Source organism: Heteronotia binoei, chromosome 6, assembly GCF_032191835.1.
Source record: "Heteronotia binoei isolate CCM8104 ecotype False Entrance Well chromosome 6, APGP_CSIRO_Hbin_v1, whole genome shotgun sequence".
NCBI classification, from domain to species: Eukaryota; Metazoa; Chordata; class Lepidosauria; order Squamata; family Gekkonidae; genus Heteronotia; species Heteronotia binoei.
The window spans coordinates 25,737,453-25,762,669 of record NC_083228.1 but is presented as its reverse complement, the minus strand read 5'-3'; the positions used below and the strand labels follow the sequence as shown (position 1 = coordinate 25,762,669).

Below are 25,217 nucleotides of genomic sequence, written 5' to 3'. Positions count from 1 at the left end.
GTTCCATTTTTCCCCTTGAGGTATAGTGGGGACTTGATTGAGTTGGTTCCACTAGGTCATACGTAAAGGCTGCTGGCCTCTTGCCTCATTTATTCATGTGCAGTAACATCCCCTGAATTTATCTGTGAAGTATCAAAGGGTATGGACTCTGTCCACATTTCTTGTAGCAGATGGAAAAGGTTTCTTTGTGCAATTTGTTGTGTATTTGAAGTTTATCCAATACGTGGTGCAACATTTTGAGATGAAAGCCTGGTAGTGATTCAGCAAAGCACATGCCATGATTCAGAAAGACAAGGCAGATGGCTAAAAACAGTTTGATGCACATTACAATAACTAAATTCCCCTTTCTCATTTTTCTGCAGTAATTTTCAACTGAGCTCTGTCTTCTGGTACATGAAGTTCTCAAAAGTTATGCAGAAAACGAATAAGTAGGTCTGAGATACATTCATAAATTGAATTTGTTTACAGGATGAGTAATATTTCTTGAATGACTAGCCCAGGTGGATCTGCCAGAGAGGATGAAAATGTAACCAGGTAAAAAATGCAAAAATGTTTACTACTGTATGATCTCCTGGAATGTCTCTGAAACTCATGCATGAGAACTAGAATCTCTTCACACATATGCCATTTGCCACCTGTATGATCCAGAAACTTCTTGAAATGTTTTGGTACCTGGAGTTCATTTGGAAGAGTCTGCAAATTAACTTGGAAATGAATGTAATCAGACTTCCCTGGTGGATTATCTCTCTGACAACATATAAATGGCTAGCATGTTCTAGCAAAAGTTGTATGTGATGATCAATTATGCATAACAAATGTTCGCATGAAAAGCTGGTTCAAGGCATCGGTATGTAATGTATAGCAATGATCTTATTTTATTTTTTTACTGTTGGCTAGACACAGGAGATCCCAGACATACTTCTCTAGAATTATAAATAAGGCATGGCAAGTCTGGGAATGGAATTTGCTATTTCAGAACTGTTATTTCTGAAACTAGAGCTGTTTTCTGTCATTATGATTTTGGTTTTCATGCCTTTCTTGCCAAGAGAGTGTGCTGCACATGATCTTTGCAATACATACGTTTACCATTTTCTGTGAACAGGCCCCTACACACATTTTCCAGTTTCTGTACACACACAAAAGTGTACCATGAAAAATCGTTATTTGTATTGAAGTTGGAAAATACACGTTTCCTAATTCACACAAAATGGCAGATATGTGCATAGAGTGGATTGCATCTAGCTCACTTTCCTGGTAGGCGTGCCAAAATTGTATGGTTATTTTGGGGGCATAAATGATAGAACAATAATGTGAGACTGTTAAATTCCCTCCTGCTTTGCCAGTTTCCTAAACCAATGTGGGAAAAGGCTTCATTGGAAGCAAAGTAACCCCTACCCTAAGAACTCTTTGCTATAACCAGTAGGGCTGTCTCCCCTGCCCAAGTATTCAGGTGATACTTCTGGTTCTCTTTGGTCTCGCCTCATGGTCTGCTGTGCTCCCAGGTGTTCCTAGCCTCTCAGTCAATCACTACTCACTGGCTACCCTCTGTAACATCATTCTTGGGCTGTTTCCAAACTAGCCATTTACTTTGGAATCACAAAGGTTCAATCACTCATTTTTATGGACACATGATGGCATGGTCAACTCATTGCACTCCGCTATTTTCTGATTTTTTTTCCCTAGACCTGATTTTAAAAAAGCACAGCTGCAATGTGAGGCTGTTTTGTGCAGATAGCCAAGGAGCAAATGCAGCTTTTAAAAATTGTTTTAAAAATTACATTATTACTATACAAATATGTAAGGAATGAGCAGCGCATTTGGCTTCCTACAAAGTGAAAAAGATGAAATGCAACCCCATAAGAGCTTATATTAACCACTTATTCAACTGTAAGAGAAATGGCCAAGTGAGGAGGGGGGTGGGTGGGAAGTGAGTAATTAATGAGACCCAAACCAAGGACTGGAAAGAAGAATGCCAATGAATTCCTCCTCTGTGTCAATGCAAGCGGAACTGAAACCAGTGTTCCACATCACAATTACAGATTGTGCTTACAGTGTGCAATCTCCTTTAGGGTCTGCAGGACAAGCATCAGTAGGCTGCCCAGAGCACAATGTTGCCTTAACAGAGGTTTGGGCTATAGTAAACCACACTTGGCTTCAGACATGCATTTACTATAAGCTATTTCTCCCTCCATCTAGTTACCCAGTGCGTTGATTGCGTGCTTCAAATTGCCATCAGAAAATGCTAACAGTACTGCTTTTCCAGCTCTGTCACAGCAGACGCATATTTATTCACGTGGTCTTTCACAGTAATTCAGAGTGGGAGGGAAGCCAACTCAGATCTCTTAGGGATGTATCTGAAGGCACTTGTAGGACAATAGTTGAACCAGATGATCTCTGGATCCATCAGACCCTGATGATTCTATGTGCGTTGGCATTTTTTCTCCATACTCGGTAGGGCTCCAAGGCTGCTGATGACTAGATAAATTGAAAATGAAAATGACATATTTGTGTAAAATGGGATGGTAAATGGGAACAATATCTGCATTATAAATAGCCTTATTTTCAGATAATTCCGTGTCCTTGGTTTTTGAGAGAGATTTATGTACTGTGTGCATGTATTATGGCTAAGAATGTTCCATAACCTTTTGACTACATGTTTTCTATGCTTTTTAGTGCATGTCTGCTCCCTTCATGCCCTATCAGTGTAACAGTTTGTAAGGAAATAAAAACTATAATACAAACAAACACAATGCTTGATGGATGATGTCTGGCTGCCAGTTAACTGATGTCGTTAAAAATGTGTTGAGACAGAGAACTTTTAAAATCATACTTGGAGGAAATTCCTCATATGTATTGATGAGCATCAGGTATGCTTGTATGAGTCTAGCCCAATGTCCCCCAACGTGGTGCCCGTACACCGACATCTTTCCTGATGCCTGCCAGGTATCTTTATGGAGTGGCCGGACCAGGTGGGGCTTTTGCCTAGCAAGGTTTTTATATGGCCATTGGAGATTTTGACTGGCTGTGCAGATGTTTTAAAAATGCTGTTTTGGCAGCAGCTGGCACCACATGATGAGGAGCTTTACTATGTGACTGAAGGTAAGCTGCAGCAGCCATTTTATGGTTGGCTCCACCTCCTGTGGCAGCCATTTTGTGGCTCCACCCATCACACTGTATCAGAATCCCAAAGGTGCCTACAGGCTCAAAAATGTTGGGGACCCCAGTGTAGCCTTTCCATGTGACAATGAAGAGACAAAGGCATCTGTTTGCACAATTTACTGTGAATTTCAGGGCTCTGTTTGTAAGGGAGCCTCTTTGCCTCTTTTTCTGACTCCACATGCCTTGGAATGGCACTAGTGTGCTCTTTTCTGCTGTTTGTATGTGGTCATACTCTTTCCTACTGTGGATCATTCCCCACTGTGGATTAGGGATGTGCAAAAAAAAATAATAATTTGGTTTTACACAGATTCGGAAGTATACGGGGGAAAAAAATTCAGAATCCCCGTATACTCCTGAATACCGCATTCGGAATAGCTGCATATACGGTAGATGCGCGGCTATTACCGAATATATGGCCCTATTATACCCTATGGGCCATTGAAATCGATGGCAAATAGGGTATATTTGAAGCCGCATGGAGGGGAGGGGGTTTGAGGGAGAGCCCCAAATTTGCAGGGGACCTGCAGGGGACTCTCCCCCCCAACCCCTCCAAGTTCCAAAAAGATTGGGCCAGGGGATCCCATTCCAGGGGCACCCAAAGAGGGTGCCCCTATTCCATCATTATACCCTATGGGCCATTGAAATCAATGGCAACATAGGGCATAATTAGAGGCTACTGGGGGGCAGGGGGTTTGAGGGAGAGCCCCCAAATTTGCAGGGGACCTGCAGGGGACTCTCCCCTCCAACCCCCCCCCCCCAAGTCCCAAAAAGATTGGGCCAGGGAGTCCCTGTCTTTGGGCTCCCCAAAAGGCCCATTGCCAACAATGATGGGGAAAGCCCAATTAGCCACTTCCTCACTGTAATTGTCATGGGAAAAGTGGCTCTGGGGAGCAGGGGGTTTTGAGGAGAGCCCCCCCAAACTGCTGTGCAGCTTCAGGGAACTGTCCCACACAAAACCCACAAGGCCAAAAAAAAATTGGAACAGGGGGTCCAATTCCTGGGGCACCCAAAGCTAAACCTAACCACATCAGAGAATCTCTATAGGACCCAAATGCACTACATCCCTCTATCTACTCTATGAACCCTGCAGGCCTGGAAGCAATATAAACCCAGTTGCCAACGTCACTGCCACACAAAACACAATCTGCTCAAGGTCTGCTCTGCAGACCTGGCTGCAGCAAACCCAGATGCCAGCTCTCCAGCCCTGCCCCAAACAACACGGGGAGAGCTGGCCAACCACAACAAGCCTGCTGGTTCTGGGTCTTTCACCCAGGTGCCAGCTTCCCTGCCACAGAACACACAATCTACAGATGCCAGCTCTCCAGCCCTGCCCCAAACAACACAGGGAGAGCTGGCCAACCACAACAAGCCTGCTGGTTCTGGGTCTCTCACCCAGGTGCCAGCTTCCCTGCCACAGAACACACAATCTACAGATGCCAGCTCTCCAGCCCTGCCCCAAACAACACGGAGAGAGCTGGCCAACCACAACAAGCCTGCTGGTTCTGGGTCTCTCACCCAGGTGCCAGCTTCCCTGCCACAGAACACACAATCTACTCTATAAAAACAAGAAACTGACCCAGCCCACAAACACCCTCGCCAACGCCCACACCAACCAGAGGTAATTAAAAAAAACCAAAACAAAACCAGCAGAATCACAAAAGGCCAAGTGTTTAAAAAGTGGCCTTTTCACCAACAAGAAAGCTCAGGCCAAATAAGTCAACAACACCCCCCCCCACCCCCAAACCAAGAAAAGGGACAACAGGAGAAAAGGCCAAGCAACTCAAGTGTTAAAAAATGGCCTTTTCACCAATAAGAAAGCTCAGGCCAAATCAGTCAACAACACCCCCCCTAAAACCAGAACCAGGAAAAGGGGGACAAAAGTGGCCTTTTAAACAATGGAAATTAGGCCAAACAGCACCCTCCCCAAGAACCCGAAGAGAAGAGTAACAGCAGCAGCACAACACAGCAGCAACAAATCAAACACTGAATACTTTTAAAACAGTAAAAAAATTAACTTTTAACAATACAGGAACTTTGCCAACCCTTCCCCCCAAAAAAACCCCTTCACCCTAACCCCAAGAAATCCAAGCCACCCAAATCAGGAGAAGTAAAAGGACACTGCACTTTTAAAAGTCCTCTCACTAAATTAAGATATGGGCAAATTGGCAACCCCCCCCACCCCAGGCCCCCTCCCCAAGCAGAAACCCCTAACCCCCTAACCCCAAATAAGCTACCCCACCACCACCCAAATCTGGATAAGTAAAGGGACTCTAAGTCTTAAAAAGTCCTTTTACCAACAATAAATAAAAACAAGAACCCCAAGATTGTCTTACCTTGTCTTCTCTAGTCCAGGGAAGTCTGGTAAGGCTGAGTGAGAGAGCAGCAGGCAGCAGCTGAAGCCAAGGGCCAGCCAGCAGCAGCACAATCTCTCACACACAGCAGCAATGGAGGAGTCCAGCCAAGAAGGAAGACTCCTTTAAAAGCCCTGCAAGCATGCATTTGCAATGCATTTTGCAAATGCATGCTTTGGATTGGCTGCTGGGGCTCCTCTTCCCCCTCCCCCCCTCCCTGATCCCAGGGAAGCTATGGGAGAGGCGGGAAAAAGCAACTAAAGGCGGGAAAGTAGGCAAGCAGCTCCTTTGAGGCTGCAGAAGCTACTTTCCCGCCTTTTGAATTGACAGCCGTATACTTCCAAATAGCCATTCGTAAGTATACGGCGAGCCGTATTCGGCTGCCGTATAATGGGCGTCTATGGGGATCGGCTGCAGCCTATTCCGTATACAGCCGAATCAGTGGTGATTTGGCTGTAAATACGGTTCGGCCGAACCGAATGCACATCCCTACTGTGGATCATTCATTCTGATGACAGAAAGAGAATCAGTGTGGGCAAAGTTGCAATACTGTAAATTATATGGGGCAGATTTCCCCCTGATTTCACTTCTTCTCTCACAAAAGCTGTTTGCAAGGAAATCATATGAAACAGATAGTAGAACAATCATCCCTGTATGGTACCTCTGTAATTCAAGAGGCATGATCTGCCAGGTTTTGCCCAAATTCAGCTGACGTAACTGGTGGTTCAGCCATACTTTCTGTTCTTGCCACATGCAGATGACTTCCCCTCCCCTTCAAAGGTGAGTGCAGTGTGGACCTAGAGTAAAGAAAACCTTCTGTGTGATTGAATTGCCTTGTACACACATTTACTACCTTCCATGGCATTTACTGTCTGTGCAGAGAACGTCCGTTCAAACCATTTCTGTCACTTTTAGAATGTTATGTCTGCCTTCTTCTTTATACTACCAGCTACCAGGAACCTGAAGAGTCTAGAGATCAACAGAAGGGCTGCTACTGTAGGCTGGCATTTTCCATCAGTCAACCACTGAGTCACCCTGCCATTGCAAAAAACAAACAACAACAAAAAACTGGAAAAATAATGAAAAATACTTCAAAATTGTGATAGATAATTGAACACCTCAGCTTCACACATTATTACATGTAATTACATATTATAGCATATTGTCAAAAATACAAGGTATAAAGTACAAGGAATAAATATTCAAAAGTGCTTACAGTTATTCATGTCCATATCCAACTTGAAATGCTTGAAGACTATTCACCCGACTCCGTGGGACAAATAAAGTGCCAGTGTCAAATGTGTTGCAATTGCAGATAATTTTTGTTCTTCAGCAAGGAATTTATGATGTTAAGACACTGCTTTAAACTTCCTTTCTTTAAAGACATTTAATATATAATGAATAGTCATTAGCTTCTGACAGTAAAGCCTGTAATACTGTTTCAATTGTCTTCATCTGAGAGACGTATTTCACTTATCTGTAACTAACACAGTGCATCATTCTAACACATATTTAAACACTACATACAACACATTTAAATCAACTAGGACATCATAACTCACCAACTTCCAGCATACCACATTCCTGTGACACTAGCTCTGGAGAAAACCTCAAAGGATCTTCCCTCACAGTCTACTTTTATCTTTGCAAATTGGAAGCAGCTGGTGCAACTTTTAAAACAACATTACAACATAAGGGCTGGAAACCCGAGCCTAATTGTTATGTACCCCTTACTTTAAACAATACTGAAAAATAATTACCAAATTAGCTCTATATTATAAGAAGCAAGATAAATTCAGGGCTGAATTCAAACCTATAGGTTCCAATGCATTCATCTTGAAAATCAGGGCAGCTTCTTCCCTGAGTAATATCCTTTGAATTTCATTCTGAATTTTGTTAATCCCTTGATATTTATATAAGACACAAAACCTCATATCCCTATCAGTATGGTTAATGGATACATAATGTTCCGTTAAAGGAGCCTCCATATTTTTGAGACGAACCCGAGACTGGTGCTCAAGAATCCGGACCCTTATTTGTCTAATAGTATTGCCTATGTAAATTCTTAGACAGCCACATGGAATCACGTACACCATGTTCCGTGACAAACAATTAGGCTCGGGTTTCCAGCCCTTATGTTGTAATGTTGTTTTAAAAGTTTCACCAGCTGTTTCCAATTTGCAAAGATAAAAGTAGACTGTGAGGGAAGATCCTTTGAAGTTTTCTCCAGAGCTAGTGTCACAGGAATGTAGTATGCTGGAAGTTGGTGAGTTATGATGTCCTGGTTGATTTAAATGTGTTGTATGTAGTGTTTAAATATGTGTTAGAATGATGCACTGTGTTGGTTACAGATTAGTGGAATACGTCTCTCAGATGAAGACAATTGAAACAGTATTACAGGCTTTACTGTCAGAAGCTAATGACTATTCACTATATATTAAATGTCTTTAAAGAAAGGAAGTTTAAAGCAGCGTCTTAACATCATAAATTCTTTGCTGAGGAACAAGAATTATCTGCAATTGCAACACATTTGACACTGGCACTTTATTTGTCCCACGGAGTCGGGTGAATAGTCTTCAAGCATTTCAAGCTGGATATGGACATGATTAACTGCAAGCACTTTTGAATATTTATTCCTTGTACTTTATACCTTGTATTTTTGACAATATGCTATAATATGTAATTACATGTAATAATGTGTGAAGCTGAGGTGTTCAATTATCTGTTACAATTTTGAAGTATTTTTCATTAATTTTTCGTTATTTTTCCAGTTTGTTGTTGTTGTTTGAGTCACTCTCTGTGGAACTCTAGGCTTTTCATTCATTGCAAAAAACAAAACAAAACTGTTCTCTCTTTGTGCAGGGACATGTCTCTTTGATATTCTGTATAAAGTGCTTAGATTATTTTAAGTGCTGAGCAAATGTTCATAAATACTATAATAATTCTCCCTCATGATTCAAGAAAATTCATTACAGCAAAGTTCTGATGGAACTGGAACATGAAAGGAAAGAAAGGCTGGAGGTTAGGAGGATAATGAACATGAGAGAAAACATGATGGGGGAGCTTTTTTCCAACATCAGCTTCAGTGTTGAATACAATTGGAAGAAGTCAAAATGATCAACAGAACCTCAATCCTGTTTGCATGTCTGAAAACTGTAGGGTTTCCTGTAGAAATTAGGGTCTGGATTTGTGCAGAATGGCTTGCCTCTTCCTGGAAGTTCTGGCTCAGCTGGCACCATTATAGATATTAACATCATTGCTTCACCACACTCTATGGTACCTACCACTGAAGGCCAAAATAAACATTATGAATGACAGGAGTTGGGTCCCAGGTTCCCCAAGTCATATGCCCATGCAGGGAGTAAGCTTTAAAAAGTTTGCTGTTGCTCTCTGTGGCTTCAGGCTGCCCTCCTGCATCATTTTTGCCAGCAAAATCAGCCTTGGGGAGTCTCTTTGCCTCTTCTTCTGGCTCCACATGCCCTGGGATGGCACTAGTGTCATACATAACATGTTTTTTGGCCTTTGCTCTACTGTTAAATACAAATGTCATTCACAAAGATGATCGTGAGACAGCAGGATGCTCAGTTCCAGTTTTAGCTGGAACTGCCCTTCTAGACCTCTTTGAACATTGGAGCCGTGCCATCTGTTTCTTGAGTTCAAGCTTCTGCAAACCTGGACTCCTTCTCTGGTAACAATGTGGAGCAACTTGATCCTCTATGAAAGAACTGTGTGCTTGTTTAATCTGATGGGGTTGATCAAAAGGGAAGGTTAGCTACAGTAGAGAGACTCATCTTTGACATCCTGAAAGAGAAGATCCAGCAAGCCAAAGTTCAACATTTAAATGACATTATTTAACAAAGATTATGGCTTTTTGTGGCCACTTTCATATTGGTGGTTTTCTCTGTAGTATGGTCTTCACTTCCGCTAGAATTTACTACATAATAGTCCTCAGGTCTCATAAAAAATAAAACTAAGAAATCTGATAGCATTTTTATAGAGGGATACACCCTTAATGATAAGTAGATTTGATATGTTCAGGTATTAAAAATTCATTTGGTGCTCTCTATGATTTCATTACAGTCTCGATTTGTTTTGTGTTGGGCTTGGGCAAGAACAGTTGTGAATAAAACAGGCTTACTTTCCTATAAACAAGCAGTGGCAAACATAATTTGGAGCTGTTTTTGCTGTCTTAGAAGCCTCGCAGCTCGGTACTGAGCCGGATTTTATTCTGCTGATAAAAAGCCGACTTAAATTGAAAGCATCTTTCACATTCATAAACAAAGCCATTCAGCGCTCTTCCCTGTGGAAAACAAACTTCAAACATAATTTATTATAGAAGAAGTTGTGAGCTTCTAAATGGATTGCCCATAGTATGTTATTATTTTTTTGACAAGCTGTATTCAAATGAGCTTTCATTTGTAGGCTGCTTTAAAAAAAATTCTTGAACAAAATAAATGTTATGTGGCATTCTCTCGATCAATTTTTCTGCCTGTCTTCAGATACTTATGGAATTATGTGGAAAGCTACAGTGAGAGATTAGACTTGTGTTGGCTTCTGAAAGCTCCAGTTTCCATAAAAGGCAGCTTAGTACATAGGGGAAAACACACTGGGAGGGAGAAGGGATAATCTCACACAGCCTCCTTTCTCTCTGCAGGCCTCATCCCTCGTGGCCTTTCATTCATGCAGGTCCTGTGATCCCTGTATGTTAGGGTTGCCAAGCCCTAGTTGAGGGCAGGGGATCCCCTGGTTTTGAGGCCCTTCTGCTGCTTCCGGGTTATCAGAAAGTGTGTGTGTGGGGGGGTTAATGGCCACTGGACACTCCATTATACTTTATGGAGACTGGTCCCCATAGGGTATGACGGAGAATTGATCTGGGGGTATCTGGGGCTCTGGGGGGGGCTGTTTTTTGAGGCTGAGGTACCAAATTTTCAGCATAGCATCTGGTGCCTCTCCTCCAAAGAACCTCCAAGTTACAAAAACATTGGATCAGGGGTCCAATTCTATGAACCCTCAAAGAAGGTGTCCCTATCCTCCATTATTTCCATTAAAGAGAAGGCATTGAAAAGGTACACAGTCCCTTTAAATGTGATGGCTAGAACTCCCTTCAGAGTTCAATCGTTCTTGTCACATCCGTGCTCCTGGCTCCACCCCCAAAGTTCCCAGATATTTCCTGTGTCAGACCTGGCAACCCGACCGGGTGTAGCCTTTTGTGGGAGGGAGCATAAAAGGCAGACTGTCTCCAAGAAAACCTGGTAGGATCCAGGTCAGTGTTACTACAGACTTTTGTTTGGTGGTCTTATTATGTCTCTCAAAGAAAGGATCAAATAGAAGGTAGCTTACCAACTAGTGACATTATAAGGACATGCAGACATAAGAAAGAATGACAAAAGTCAGCTTGCTGTTAGCAAGAGAGCTAAACTGAAGCGGAACTTGAAAATGAAACTCTTCCTAAGAGGCTAAAATTCATAATTTCCTTATAGATTTGCCATCCTCTAATCTGGGCCTGGAGTGGCCTCTAGACTATGGTGATTTGTTTCCAGGGAGAAAATGGCTGCTTTTGGGGGTGGACTTGGTGGCTGTATAGTATAACCGCACTGAGGTCCCTTCTTACCTCAAACTTGCATTCCTCAGACTCAACTCCTAAATCCCTTGAAATTTCCCAAATCAGGATTGGCAATCCTCATCCCCTAGTCTGTGAGAATGGAAGGGCCAGTATACTGCATTCTTTCAATTTTTATTAACAGACCTTTCTTTAAAATGAACCGTATAAGACTGAGCCTACAGTTTTGCAAAATGTGAGGTTTATTGTCTGTCAGGGATGCATACTTCCAGTGCAATCCTGTGCATGCTTATTTAGAAAGTCCTGTGATATTCAGTGATGATTACTCCCAGGGAAGTGTGTATAAGACTGTAGCCTCAACTGGGAGACAGAAAAAAAACAGAAATCAAAAGAAAAGCACTAAATATTTTTTAATCTTCTTGAAATGTTGTCCTTTATAAAATATTATCAGACTGATAGTGAGTTCAGTGTATGTAATAAAAAGGTATACCTATTTGCTAATTAAATATTATGAAAGTTGCATGCTTAATGGAATATGTTATACTTGTCATTTGGGGAGTTCTTTGAGTGGAGAAATAAATTGACTTCCTTCAAATTGAATTCTTTTTTTGAGGGATGGAGGAAATAGGCCCCCTCTCTATACTTACCTCAACTCCTAATTTTGTCCATCTTTTACTGTCCTTTTCTCACAATGGGTTTTCTCTGATTTTTCCCTTGATAAAAGGACCAGTCATGGTTCGTTTCCTCCTTTGATACAGATAATGGGACCGGAGAGAGAGTACAGTAGAGCTCACTAAAGGCAATTGGCAAGTAATTCAGATGCAGAAATAAGCAGGTTTACATGAGGTACTCACACAACCAATAACAAGGGTTGCAACTCTGCTAATCCTTCCTCTCAGGTTGATGTGCAGTGCTCTTGGACTGTCCCTGATTCTCATTGCTTAGCCTCACAACACTAACTAACTGTTGAACTCATTTGTTACAAGGGCTGGATTTGACACAAATGGCACTTTGTAGAGCCGAGCGATGCTGTCATAAAGTGTAATGCCTGGTTGCTGAGGTAAAAAGGATACAGATAAATAAAATTTTAAAAAAAATTTACATAAAAATCAGGGCTTTTTTTGGTAGAAAAAGCCCAGCAGGAACTCGTTTACCTATCAGGCCACACTCCCTGATGCCAAACCAGCCAGAACTGCCTTCCTGTGAGTTCCTGTTTTTTTAAAAAAGCCCTGCTTAAAATACAAACATGTTTAAAGCTCTTGTGGAGGAGGGTGGGCTAAAAGTTTCATAAATAAAATAAAATAAAAAAATTCAGGGCACAGAGAAAATACTTTGAAGTGAATTTTTTTTTAAAAAAATAAAAAGCCCCAGAACAAATCTTTTTTAGTCTTGTTTTGTTTTTCCTAGGGAATGCACAAACTATTCTGTAGCAACTGATGAGCTACAAGTAGCTCAGAAGTAACCTGTTAGAGATCCCTGGTCTGGTGTTTAGTTTTCATTGTAGCAATCCAGTTCTTTACATGTAGGAAGAGACGCAATATTGCTGCATCCAGCTCCGTTCCTGGTTCTTCATTCACTCATACTATTCAGTCAGCTGAAGGGTCTGAATGACATTGATCCAGATGTTCATAGCTTAGAGAACAAGCCAGCTTGGTCCATGATGAAATTGTATAGCCTGTGCAGGAAGATAATTAAATCTTGCTGCTTGTTAGGAGAGATGAATGGAGGCATGGAAAAGGCAGCTTAGCTAAGTGAAGCCTGGTAGAAGAACTGCAGCAAGATCACAGCGGACAGAACAGTGTAACAGACATTTTTATGAGGGTGTGACTGGAGCAGATGGCCTTGGATTGGAAAGTGTAAGTTTACTCTATCATCCTTAAATTTCCAAGCTGTAGGAAATAAATTCATTTCAATAAGATACAGATGGGAGTCTTAACTTTCTGATTCTAAACAAGCTCCTGTAGTGATTGTAACCTGATAGATCCTAGCCTCTTGCTATTTTTCGTTAATTTCCTCCCTGAAAAATGTCCCGTTTTTAGAAGGTCACATGCATTCCATTTATCAAGAAAGCACTCTCTCCCGTAAGTGTGCCATTTTTCAAAACCTTTTTACAGTGTATTGATGCACCCATCTAATGCTGCATGGTTTGGTCAAAGGGCTCTGATGATAATACGTGGGTCTCTGGACAACATCTGTTCATCCCTTGAGGTAGATTCCTTTTGCAGTATTCTCTCCCCCCGCCCCCTCTTTCTTTGAGATGGGATAGTATTATTCCTTGGAGACAGCTACTTGGTAATGACTCTGTTAATTCTTGTAGAAATTATTTGGACTTAAAGGAAATGCTGTGCAGGGGTCTGCAGTTCTTTTCTCTGTAGTCCACCCCCCCAAGCCCAAAGTTATGTGGTGGGTGGGCAGATGCTGCTTAACCTTTTACTCACTGGTCCTTTTTGAGATCACAATTGTCCTTCCCCACCTTAGTTACCTGTGAGTGGGGAAAATAATATATCTCTGTATTTTGCCTATATCTTTCACCACTCTGGCAACAAAGCAAATTGGGCGGGACAAAATAACATCACGGGCGTTTTCGCACTCACCTTCAGCCGGCGCGACCCCCTCTTCACCGCGCAGGATCTGCGCGGATTTCGCACTAAATGCCGCGGAGCAGCCGGAAGAGCCGGAAACTCCCGGCGCAAAAGCCGCTCAAATGTAAACCGCCAAAAAGCAGTTTCCATTTGCGCAGCTTTTGCGACGGGAGTTTCCGGCTCTTCCGGCTGCTCCGCGGCATTTAGTGCGAAATCCGCGGAGATCCTGCATGGTGAAGAGGGGGGTCGCGCCGGCTGAAGGTGAGTGCGAAAACGCCCCACCAGAAGGCAAAGGGTTCAGTTACAGCTTGTGACTTCTCCTTCTGCTCAGGAGTATTTTGTCACAAGCTGCTTTAGGTTAAAAAACATGCAAAGGGCAGAATTCAGAAGCTCAGCTGAATGGGTCATTTGAGCCTCAATTGCCTGTGGAAGTAGGAGGGCTCGCCTCTTTCTTTTAACATCTGTAATACAGGGATGAAGATGCATAGCAAACATCAAAGGATTGGTCTTAATTCTCTTCAGTGAGCAGCTACATTTTTGTTCTGTGCTGTACCACAAAAGTCCTAAAAATAGTTCTTTCACTACTCTCCCTGTGTTCATGACTTGCAATTGGAGCAGATGGGATTCATATGCAAAGTCTTTTACAAAAAGTTGGAATCTGGCTGATTAAGGGCATGGCAGGAGTGGGGTGGGGCTGAGTCCAGCATCCCATTCTGCTTCTCAAGTAGTTGATCTGCTGGATTCTAGGTTTATCAATCAGGTCCACATGTGCTCAGCACCAAGGGCTGAATCAGGTTGAGAAATTGCATGCCTAACACTCTTCATGCTCATGGTTCTCTCTCCAGCCCAGAGAGTAGATGCAGAAGTGAACTTCTGCACACTTAAAACTCTTAGCTGGAACAAGGCAGCTGTTTTCTGGGAATATAATTTCTTACATTCAGAACTGGCCTCATTCTCTGCCCCCTCCTCATTTTATTCTCAGCCCATTACTGTTAATTCTCCACAGGTGCTTTGGTTTAAATGTTTTCAATGCTTTTATGCTTAAAAAAGGACTGGAACAGGTGGCTGTTTAAGCGCCAAGTATTTAGCATGAAAACAGTTAGGGTCAAGTGCTAAGACGTTAAAGGCTTCCATAGTGCTTCTGGTAGTCTGTTGTTCATCACTGTGGTATCTCTGCAGTCCTGCATGAGTTCTGAATGTGTGCAGGTCAACTGCAGAGAGATTTTAGAAGCTCAAAAGAAGCTCTTCCACCCATGCTGTTTTCCCGCCATTTTTTGGCACGAAAAGGAAGCAGCGAGGAGTGCCCTTCCCTCAGTTCTCCTTCTGCTGCTGCAGAGAGAGCTTGTCTTTTGTTAAAGCTCCTTCACTGAGAAAAGAGGGGGGAGAGAAAAAGAGCAGACAACCTTCAAGTATGGCTCAGGGAGTTCTGTTTAAAAACATACATTTTGTGGGCACTGTTCCCTTTAAGCTGTGTGTGAGCAGCTGCTCATTAACACAGGAAGCACTGCTCAGCAGCAGGCCCCCTAGTCACTGGACGGGGGGCTGTTGGAGCCCTGTTCCCCAATTTCCAGGTGAATCCCCTTCCCCTGACTTCCAGGGGTCCTCTAAGGTGCAGTCTGCTTTTTGCTTTTTTCCTTTTGTCATGGCTGAGCTTGCAAAATGTCACAGCAGCGGCTGCAGCTGGGAGAGCTGAGCAGGGCACAGTGTACTGCAGCAGCAAAAGCAGAAGGTAGAGAGGAGAGAAGTGGAGGAGCAGAAGGTGGAGGAAGCCATGTGGAATAGGCTGGAGGGGGGAGAACAGAGGGCGCTGCTGGCTGCAAAGTACTAGGGTGGGGGAGAGGACAGCAGAAGGAACCCTCCCCACTGCTTGCATGCAAGGTACCTTCTTGACTCCAAAGTTTTAGGTTGGCTGCCTTGACTCGGCCACTTTCAGAGTCTCCAGCTTTTGCCCCTACCCTAGAAAGCTTCTGAGAAGCTGCAAGCACAGACTTTTTATAAAGCCCCTCCCCACTTTTGAAATCCTGGCTACACCCCTGCTTAGCAGCAATCTGGAACCATGCAGGGTCTTGCACTGCCTATTGCCCATTTTAGGAGTATAACAGTTGTAGGAGTATGCCTACTTCTTACTGACAACCATAACCCATCTAACAGTCACCAACACAGGGACCAGATCCTGCAACAGACCCTGATGCCAACTCTGCCTACATATCTATCCAGAAAATGCAATCAAAGGACCCCATGGTGTCAACTATACAATCTCTGGCTCTTACAGCTGCTCATCCTCCAATGTGATATATGCTCTCATGTGCCAACAATGCCCCTCTGCTTTGTACATAGGACAAACCAATCAACCTCTATGCAAAATAATAAATGAACACAAATCTGACATAAAAATGTCAATATTCAGAAACCGGTAGGAGAACACTTCCATCTACCAGGACATTCCATCAGGGACTTAAAGGTCACCATAGCTCAACCAAAACATTTCAAAAACAAAATCCAACAGGAAGATGTTGAATTGGAATTCATATGTAAATTTGACACAGTCATACTTGGATTGAATAGGAATTTGGATGGTTCTCATTAACAGAAGTCATTGCCTGCCTTTCCCTTTCAAGTATTCCATTCAGATTCATCAATAGAAGGAAGTGGTCACACCAGCCTGGATTGCTCATTCTACCTTTTTCATGATTTTGCAACTGCTTTGTATTTACATGACACTCACTGCCTATATCTACTCCACGTTCTCCTTACCATCTATATATCTCTAGCAGGTTTCTACATACCCTCCATGCATCTGACGAAGAGAGCTATGTTTCTTATGCTACAATAAAATTTGTTAGTATTAAAGGTGCTATTGGACTATTTACTATTTCCCAGGAAAATTAGCTGCTTTTCCATCATAATCTTCCCTTATCTTATAACAACATACTTCACTGCAGCTTGCCTCATTTTAGGCCTGGAAAAAAAAATCTGCGCTGCCTCAGAAGGGGATTAAAGAAATTCATGGTGGATTGGTCTGTCAGTGGCCATCAGCTGTGGATAATGAAATGGAATATCCATTCAGAAGCAGTACTTCTGGAACTCCCATGTGCCAGGAACAAATGGTCTAGGAGGGCTGTAGTATTTTGGCCAAGTTTTGGACTTTCTGGAGACACAAATGGAGAATGCTGTACTAGATAACTTGACCTAGTAGGGCTGTTATTTTGTTGTCTTGATCAGTAACCATAGTACAAAGCTTTCATGATAGATTTAACTGTATTATCATTCATACAGTTTCCCCTATTTAATGATTTATTACATAATTGGAAGATCAGGTTGCCAGCTCCAGGTTGGGAAATACCAGAAGATTTTGGGAGTGGAGCCTGAGGAGGGTGGAGTTTGAGAGGGGAGGAACATCAGTGGGGTATAATGACATAGAATCTACCTTTCAAAGCAGTCATTTTCTCCATCTGAGCTGATCTCTGTTTCCTGGAGATCAGTTGTAATAGCAGGAGATCCTCAGCCATTACCTGGAGGTTAGTAGCCTTATGGGTAGAGATGTACAATTTCTAGAAATGTTGAAGCCATGGGGGGGGGGGTGCGGGGGAGCCATTTTGGGAGAAAATGAAAATGTTGAATAAAATTATTTACTGTCCTATAAAACTTAAACCAATTTTACTACTTTAGCCTTAAATATATCATTTATAACTTACTTTGCATGTACAGTTGCGATATTTGACATATTTATGAGATTTGTACAAGAAAAACTTGAGAGAAAACTGCCATCTGATACATCCTATGCTATCTTAGCATATGTCCCTTACTTTTTGCTTTCCTCTTAGAGAGAGCTAAGTTCTCAATGGAACATTCAGTTTTCCTCTGAGGCTTCGGTGGAGGGAAATAAGCTACTTTTAACCCAATCTGTATATATGTTGAGTGAATTTAAAGGTAGATGAAAATAGTCAATCATGAATCAGGTCAGAAGGGCAACAGAAGGCATGCAACAGCTGAAAAGAAAAGTAAAATTTTAAAAAGGTTCTGAATCACATCATATTCTAAATCTAACATTATATCATTAATTTAGTGTAACCAATTCTCTCAAACATAATTGGCAGGAGTAATAATGTTTTTTTGCCATTTGGAACTCCAGAAGCTCCTTGAACTCTTAGATGCTTTATTGTGTGAAGAGTTATCCTAGGACATTTATTATCTCAGATGAACTAATCTTTGACATGAATATTAAATTTATCAAAGATAATATGCTCCATCCAGGAAATGAGGAATTTAATCCAGTTGTTGCAATAATCTTTAATTTGTATAATTAGTGGGTTGATGTTCTTCTCTGCCAATCTTGATAAATTGGAGACCAACAAGATAACCATGGTATCATATTCCTCACTTGTTTTACTGCCTGATGTTTCAGTTCTTGGGTAGCATTGATTCATGGAATCTTTTTTCTTTAAATATAGCCTCTTATCTGAGAGAAAATATGTTTCAGAATTTTACTCATTTAAGCCTTAGGTCCTAGTTACGATACCATAAAGTCTTCTGATTAAAATGAAATAGCATATTATCCTCTTACTTTAAAGAATTAATTTTAACTTTTTTTTAATGGTGTTACTTCAATATATGCAGCATTTAGAAGAGATAACAGCTGTCCATTTATATTGTACCTGGTTAACAACTTATTCAAAGCTGAAGAAAAAATAGCTGGAATTTCATCTTTTAAAATGTATTAATTACATTAATTTCTGTGGACAATGAACCTTCATTCTCAGCCTATCAAAATTTGTGTAATCAGCTGGAGATTTTTTCCCCCCATTTGAAGCCATAGTTGCAAAAAGTCCTCAATTGGGCTGGTTTTTATTTTTATTGTCTAATCTGTGTTTGTTCATCATCGGTAACTATGGCTTCTCAGCTGTAATAACTCCCCCCCAATAACAAATAACTCCCCCCCCCCAGTAACTACAACATTCCACTTGTTTTTCTTATTTTCCTAGCACTGTGTTATGTAATGGTGAGTTTGGCAGCATGTGACTTGGGACAGGTCTTCTCAAAAGTAAGTCTTTGGGGCTATAGTCTTATAGTTTCCTCTTATGGAATTCATAGCAAATTTCATCAGAATTGACAGCAAAACCAACTCCAGACAATCTCACCACACTAGAACCAAAATTTGGCTGACACCATATTTAAGTTCACCCAACTGTTCTCTGATTAGGGTCTATAAGATGTAGTCGTTTTTGGACAGCATTTGCATTTGCATAGGCAGAGGCAATCAATATTATTCCTCTTGAAGGTTCTAGCAAACACCTGCCAATCTTAAATTCAGAGTTCACAAAGGGTATAGTATGGTGAAAAATCTCCTCCCAGATGCCTTGGATCTTCTTTTACCTATTCTTAGTAATTGTCAGAGCTTATGCTTCTCGTATAGTGCAGTTCTAAGCAGTTACACCTGTTTGAACTGATTGATTTAAGTGCACTTAGTATGGTGCAATTCTAGGCTGTAACCACACAGACTAAGTAATGCACTTTCAATCTACTTTCAGTGGACTTTCCAACTGGATTTTCCAGTTCATACAGTCAAATACAGTTGGAAAAGTGCATTGAAAGTGGATCAAAAGTACATTATTGTCTGTTAATGCAGCCTTAGTCAATTGCACGGTTAAAAGATTGAAAGAGAAACGGTAGCTTTGTGCAGAAACTATCATTTACTGGTTGATTTATATCCCACCTTTATAAGTAAATACTCAAGGTCACTTATAATACTAAAATTCTTACAAAACTGATAAAAACAGATAAGCAGTTATTCAGGTCTTATATGAAAAAGGGGCAGATTTAATTTAAAAAAGACCACACAGAATTTGTTTATTAAAAGTGTTTAGCTGATGCTGGAAGGCCCCTAGGGAAGAACCTGTCTGCAATGCAGAGGAGAGCAAGTTCCAGAGACCAAGGGTGGCTGTTGAGAAAGCCCTTCTGCAGATTCCCAACAATCAAATTAGGGGTTCCTTCAATACAGATTTCTTGGCCAACCACTGATCATGGTAATGTGTGTACAAGTGGTCCTCCAAGTACTTGGTACTCAAACTGTTAAAGGTCTTAAAGATTAACACCAGCACTTTATATTGGGACTGGAAGCAACTGCAATGGCATCCAGTGTAAGTTTGCCATGGAACCAAAAGTGATTCATTGGCTTGTAGCATATCAGAACAGGGGAAGAGTGAGCCTTCAAGGCTTGTTCACATAGTGCACAGCCATTATGTTTGCACCAAACCAGGTAGAGGTGGCTTGAGTGAGGACAGAGGGGATCTTGCTTACTTTGGGTATGGAAAAAAAGGGGCAGTGAATTTGGGAAGAATAACGTTTAGAAAGGGAAATGGTTTTTTTGGGGGGTGAATCTGGGAGGGGAAATTTATGGAATTAAATTGAGGAAAGAAATCGAAAGGGATGTGCTTGGAAGAGGCTCTGGGAAGGAAATATTTTATAGAGGAAAGGGTGTGAGGGAATGTAATATACGTCTACCTGTTATAAGAGAGAACAGTTTTTTTGCATGTGCAGGGAGTTGTTTATGAGTTTGGTTGTTGCATGAAGCCATAACAGTAGCCTTGCTGAATCCATTCCTGACCAAGGTCTGCCTAGTTCAATATTTTGTTTCCAGCCAGATGCTTCTTGGTGCTTCTAAAAAGGGTATAAAGATGATCTTCCCCTGATTTTCTGGCCCTAGCAGAGAGTTTTCAGAGGTAAAATAAATGCCTCTGAACTTGGAGCTTCTGTCTACCAGTCATCACCTGCGAGGAGGTACCTCCATAGACAAAATGTTTTACTGCATGAATGAGGGGAATCTGTGGTTGAGAATGTCCTGTGGGGTTGGTGGGATTTACAGTGACCCCTCCTTATTACAGCCACCAAATTAGAATAATTACTACTATTCTGGAAAACAAAACACAGTTAAATAAACCGTGGCTCACCAGATAATACAAAACATGGAGGTTTTTATTACTATCCCCCCTCAGTACCTTTTCTTCTGAAGTCACTCAGAGAAGATCCAAAATTATTTATTTTATATCATCTTGGGTATTGTAAGCATTTCAGCCAGGGATTACTGGAGTTAAAACCTGCACAGTTTCCGCTACAGAACTTAAAGCTATTCTGTATATACTAAATCCATTAATTTATATCTTTCCTCAGTGTAACCTTGTCTGTCTGCCAGCATTTCTATTTTGTAATACAAAATCCCTACTCCAGTTACTCTCTAAACAAAACCTTTTTATAAGGGGCATGTTTACTCTACAGATGTGCACTATGGTAAATAAAGTGTAGACTGATTTGATTTAAATAATCATTGATTTAAATAATCATTGTCCCTGGGTGGGTTGTAGTTAAGTCATATGGTTATGTAGCTGTTGGATACCACATTTGATCATATGTGTTGCTTTAATTATATGCACACATGCTCCTGTGTGATGGTGAAAACATCACACATGAAGAATCTTTATGGAACTCTCTGCAAATTACGTTAAAATTGCTCCTTTGCAGTCCCAAACCACACTGTAGAGAGAGAAAAAATCCAAATAAGGGTGATGATGCTGGATGACTTCATTTACCTTCACACTGACTAGTTAGTTACACATGTACTCAAATAGTGCTGTCGGCATCATACATGACTATGGACTAGAACAGTTTGACATAGAGTCAAAAAGAGGAGTAGTGATGCTGGTCCTGAGTGGGATTCATGACTTGGTGCGATATGTAGATGGTTTTGCATCGGTTGGGAACAGTGACTACATGCTATTAAGTTCAGTATTGCTGTCAATGGAAAGTTACCCCTAAAATCCCAAGCAGTAACTTTTTATTTCAAAAGAGGGAGCTTAAAAAAAAAATGAGAGGGCTAGTTAGAAGGAAGCTGAAAGAGAAACTCAAAGGAGTCAAATCTCTAGAGAATGCTTGGAAGCTATTTAACCACATGAATGGAAGCCCAAGAACAAAGTTTGAGTCCAGTGGCAACTTTAAGACCAACAGAGTGTTACTGAAGGTATGAGCTTTCATATGTATGCACACTTCCATGCCTGCATGGTTAAAAGCCAAAATCAAAGATGCCATAAAAGGCAAAAAGACTTATTTTAAAAAATGGAAGCCTTTTCCCAATGATTGAACAGAACAGAGGGCAGGATCTAGTAAAAGAAATTTTAAGTTAACAAGTATGCAAGCAAATAGAAAATCTGAGAAGTGGATTGCTTACAATATCTGACCAGAAAGGCACTTGGGCATTTTGGTGACCAAGGAATGAAAAGATTTCTGAAGAAAGATGGGGCAGAGGAACTCAGTGAGTCTCTCTGTATCTGTGTTCACTGTGGAAAGCGTGGGACATGTACCCACACCACAGCCCATATTTTCAGAAAGGAAATCTGATGAACTGAGCCAAATTAGGGTGACCAGAGATTAAGTTCTAGTCCTGTTAGGGAAATTAAAAATTGATTAGTCTCTGATGGCACACACCTAAGAATTCTTAGGGAACTCAGTTGAGAAACTGCTAATCTTCTAACCAATATATGTCATCACTAAAATCAGCCACTGTACCTGTGGATTGGAAATAATCAAATGTAACACCAATTAAAAAAAAAAAAGATGTCCAGAGGGAAACCAGGAAATCACAGGCCAGTTAGCCTAACATCTGTCCCAAGCAAATTAGTAGAGACCATGGCTTTTTTGGGGTAGAAAAAGCCCAGCCAGAACTCATTTGCATATTAGGCCATCTCTCTCCCCCCCCCCCCGCCCCAATGCCAAGCTAGCCGGAATTGCATTCCTATGCATTCCTGCTCAAAAAAAGTCCTGGTAGAAACTGTAACCAAAGTTAGAATTATTAGGCACAGAGAAGAACAAAGCCTTCTGAGCGGGAAATTAACATGGCTCCTGAAAAGGGAAGTCCTGCCTAACTGACTTTTTGGAGTTCTTTGAGGAAGTGAACAAACATGTAGATAATGATGACTTGGTAGGCATTATATATTTGAATTTTCAAAAGCTTTTGACAAGGTACCTTGCCAAAGACTCTTGAGGAAGCTTTGCAGTAAGGGGATAAGTGGACATGCTCTTTTATGGGTTAAAAACAGGTTTAAACTTAAGGAAGCAGAGAGGAGGAATATATGAACAGTTCTCACAATGGAGGAAAGTAAGTAGCTGGGTTCCACATGTATCAGTACTGATTCTGGTGCTGTGTAATTTGCCTATAAATGATCTGGAACTGGGGGTAAGCAGCATACTGACCAAATTTGCAGACGACACAGAATTATTCAGGATGGCAAAAATAAAGATCGCCAGGAAAATCTTCACAAATTGGCTGAGTGAGCAATAATGGGGCAAATGGAAGTTCAGTGTAGGTAAGCATGATGCACATTGGTACACACTACACAGTACCGTGTAAGTACACAGTAGTGGGCTCTGTACTTGCTGAGACTTAGAGGGAAAGAGATTTCAGAGCCTAGGGGATTGCTCCATGAAAATGTCAACCCAGGGTGCTGCAGTGATATAAAAAAGGCATATTCTATGTTTAAAATTATTAGGAAAGGGACAGGAAAAAACCCCAGCCCCCATATAGTTCTATGGTGTGGCCTCATTTGGAATACTATGTGCAGTTCTAATCACAACATAGCAGAGCTTGGAAAAAGTACAGAAAAGGACAATCAAGGTTATTAAAGGGTTGGAGCATCTTTCTTATTAGAGAAGGCTGAAGTGTCTTGGAAATTCCAGTTTAAAAAGGAGATAACTAAGGGAGGACATGATAGAGGTTTATAAAGTTATTCACATAGTGGATAGAGCTGGCAAAGAAAACTTTTTCTCCCTCTCTCAGATACTAGAACTCAAGGGCATCTGATGAGGCTGATGGTCAGTAGATTCAAGGGTGGACAAAAGGAATTACTTCTGTACACAATAGAGTTGCCAGGTCTTACCAGCAGGGGGATTTCTTTTGCACATGCTTTGCATGCAGGACATGATGATGTCACACAGAAGTGATGTCATTGTGCAGGACACATCATGAGAGGATGTTCTGGGTAAAAAAATCTCTAGAGTGCCATAGAGTTTTTTACCCAAATGCTAGAGTGTCCCTATGCGACATACCCAGCATGATGTCACTTTCAGGTGATGTCATCACACTGGGCACATTGGGCACAATGGAGTTCTTTGAGGGTGGGCTCCCCCATTGGCTAGTTCTGTGCCAGTGGGTTGAAGGCCCCAATTTTGTGGAACCCCCACCCCCAGTGAGAGACTGAGGACCCTGGTACACGAGAGATTAAAATGTGGAATTTGCTTCCAGGAGATGTAGTGAGGTTTAGAGCACTTTAAAAGACAGATTCATGGAGATTCTACCAGAGGCTACTAGCCAGGGTGACTAAAGGGAACCTCCATATTCAGAGGTTCCCAATCTTCCAAATACCAGTGTCAGGAGGCAACACTGGAGAAGGCCTCAGCCTCTATGATTTGTTGTTGACAAGATGGATCACTGATCAGATAAACTGTTCTTAGTGGAATAAGTTAATTATCACAGCAAAATGTGCATCTTTAATATTGCATGCAGAAGGTGGAAACTGCGAATTGAACCATTTAAGATTTCTAATGCATTGGTTCTACTTTGGCACTCCAAATTCCAGGGAAAAATTTTGAACAGCATTTCAGAAACATCCTCAGAATAAATTGAATAAATTGCAATATTTGCTGCTTCCTGTTTCTCTGCATTGAGAGCCTAGCTAGACAAGGGACTGGGAGATGCATGGTGGGATTGTTGCATCATTTTAGCAATAGAAATAGCAGGTGTATTGAATTAAGGGTTGCCAATTCTGGCTTGGGAAATTCCTGGAAATTTGGAGGCTGTGCCTGTCAAGGGCAAGTTTTTTTCGGAAGGTCTCAGTGGAGATGTGATGTCATTGAGTTCCCTCCTCCAAAGCAGTCATTTTCTCCAGAGCAATATCTCTATAGTTTAGAGATCTCTTGTAATTCCAGGAGAGCAATGGGCTCTGCCTTGAGACTGGTAATTATGTGTCCCATTTCAGAGTTCAAAACTGACTTTCCCTTTGCAGCTAGCAGTCTTGGAAAGGGGAAAAAAAGCCCCCACAAAAAAAACTAGGATCCTGTCTCACCTCACACCTTCCAGGGCAACTAACACTGGAAGGGCTTGGTCTTGGTTGCCCAAACTGCAATTGAGGAAGAATTAAGTCTCCTGTACCCTAGTGCAACACTGATTTGAACTGGGGCCCCATATTGCTGCTGGTTTTCCATTTTAAACAACTAGAGAGATTTGATTATATTAGTGAAATCCTGTGGACCCTAGAAATTTTGGGAGATGGAGCTACATGCAGAATCTGAATTGGTGGGTACCTTGGTACATTGCCATTTGTTGGTGGTGTTGAGTGTGATTGCTGGAAAATTGTACTTCTACACTCATGTGAATCATAGCTGAAAATTAACAGTTGTCAGCATGGATACATTACTTTCTGTTATAGATTTCTCCCTGGGAGCTCATGGACTGCTCTGAATGCAGGAAGCAGTGGATGTATAAATAACTTTGAAACCTGGTTCTCCTGGGTGGCTGAAACA

The 25,217-nt window shown here is 41.5% G+C and overlaps 2 protein-coding genes across 3 annotated transcripts in view; one reads left to right on the top strand and one right to left on the bottom strand.

The window, feature by feature from the left end:
• CTNNA3 (catenin alpha 3) overlaps positions 1–25,217 on the top strand; it is a 1,035,346-nt gene that overhangs the window by 290,371 nt on the left and 719,758 nt on the right. The gene's annotated exons all lie outside the window — the stretch shown is intronic.
• LRRTM3 (leucine rich repeat transmembrane neuronal 3) overlaps positions 1–25,217 on the bottom strand; it is a 183,707-nt gene that overhangs the window by 33,985 nt on the left and 124,505 nt on the right. The window lies entirely within an intron of this gene.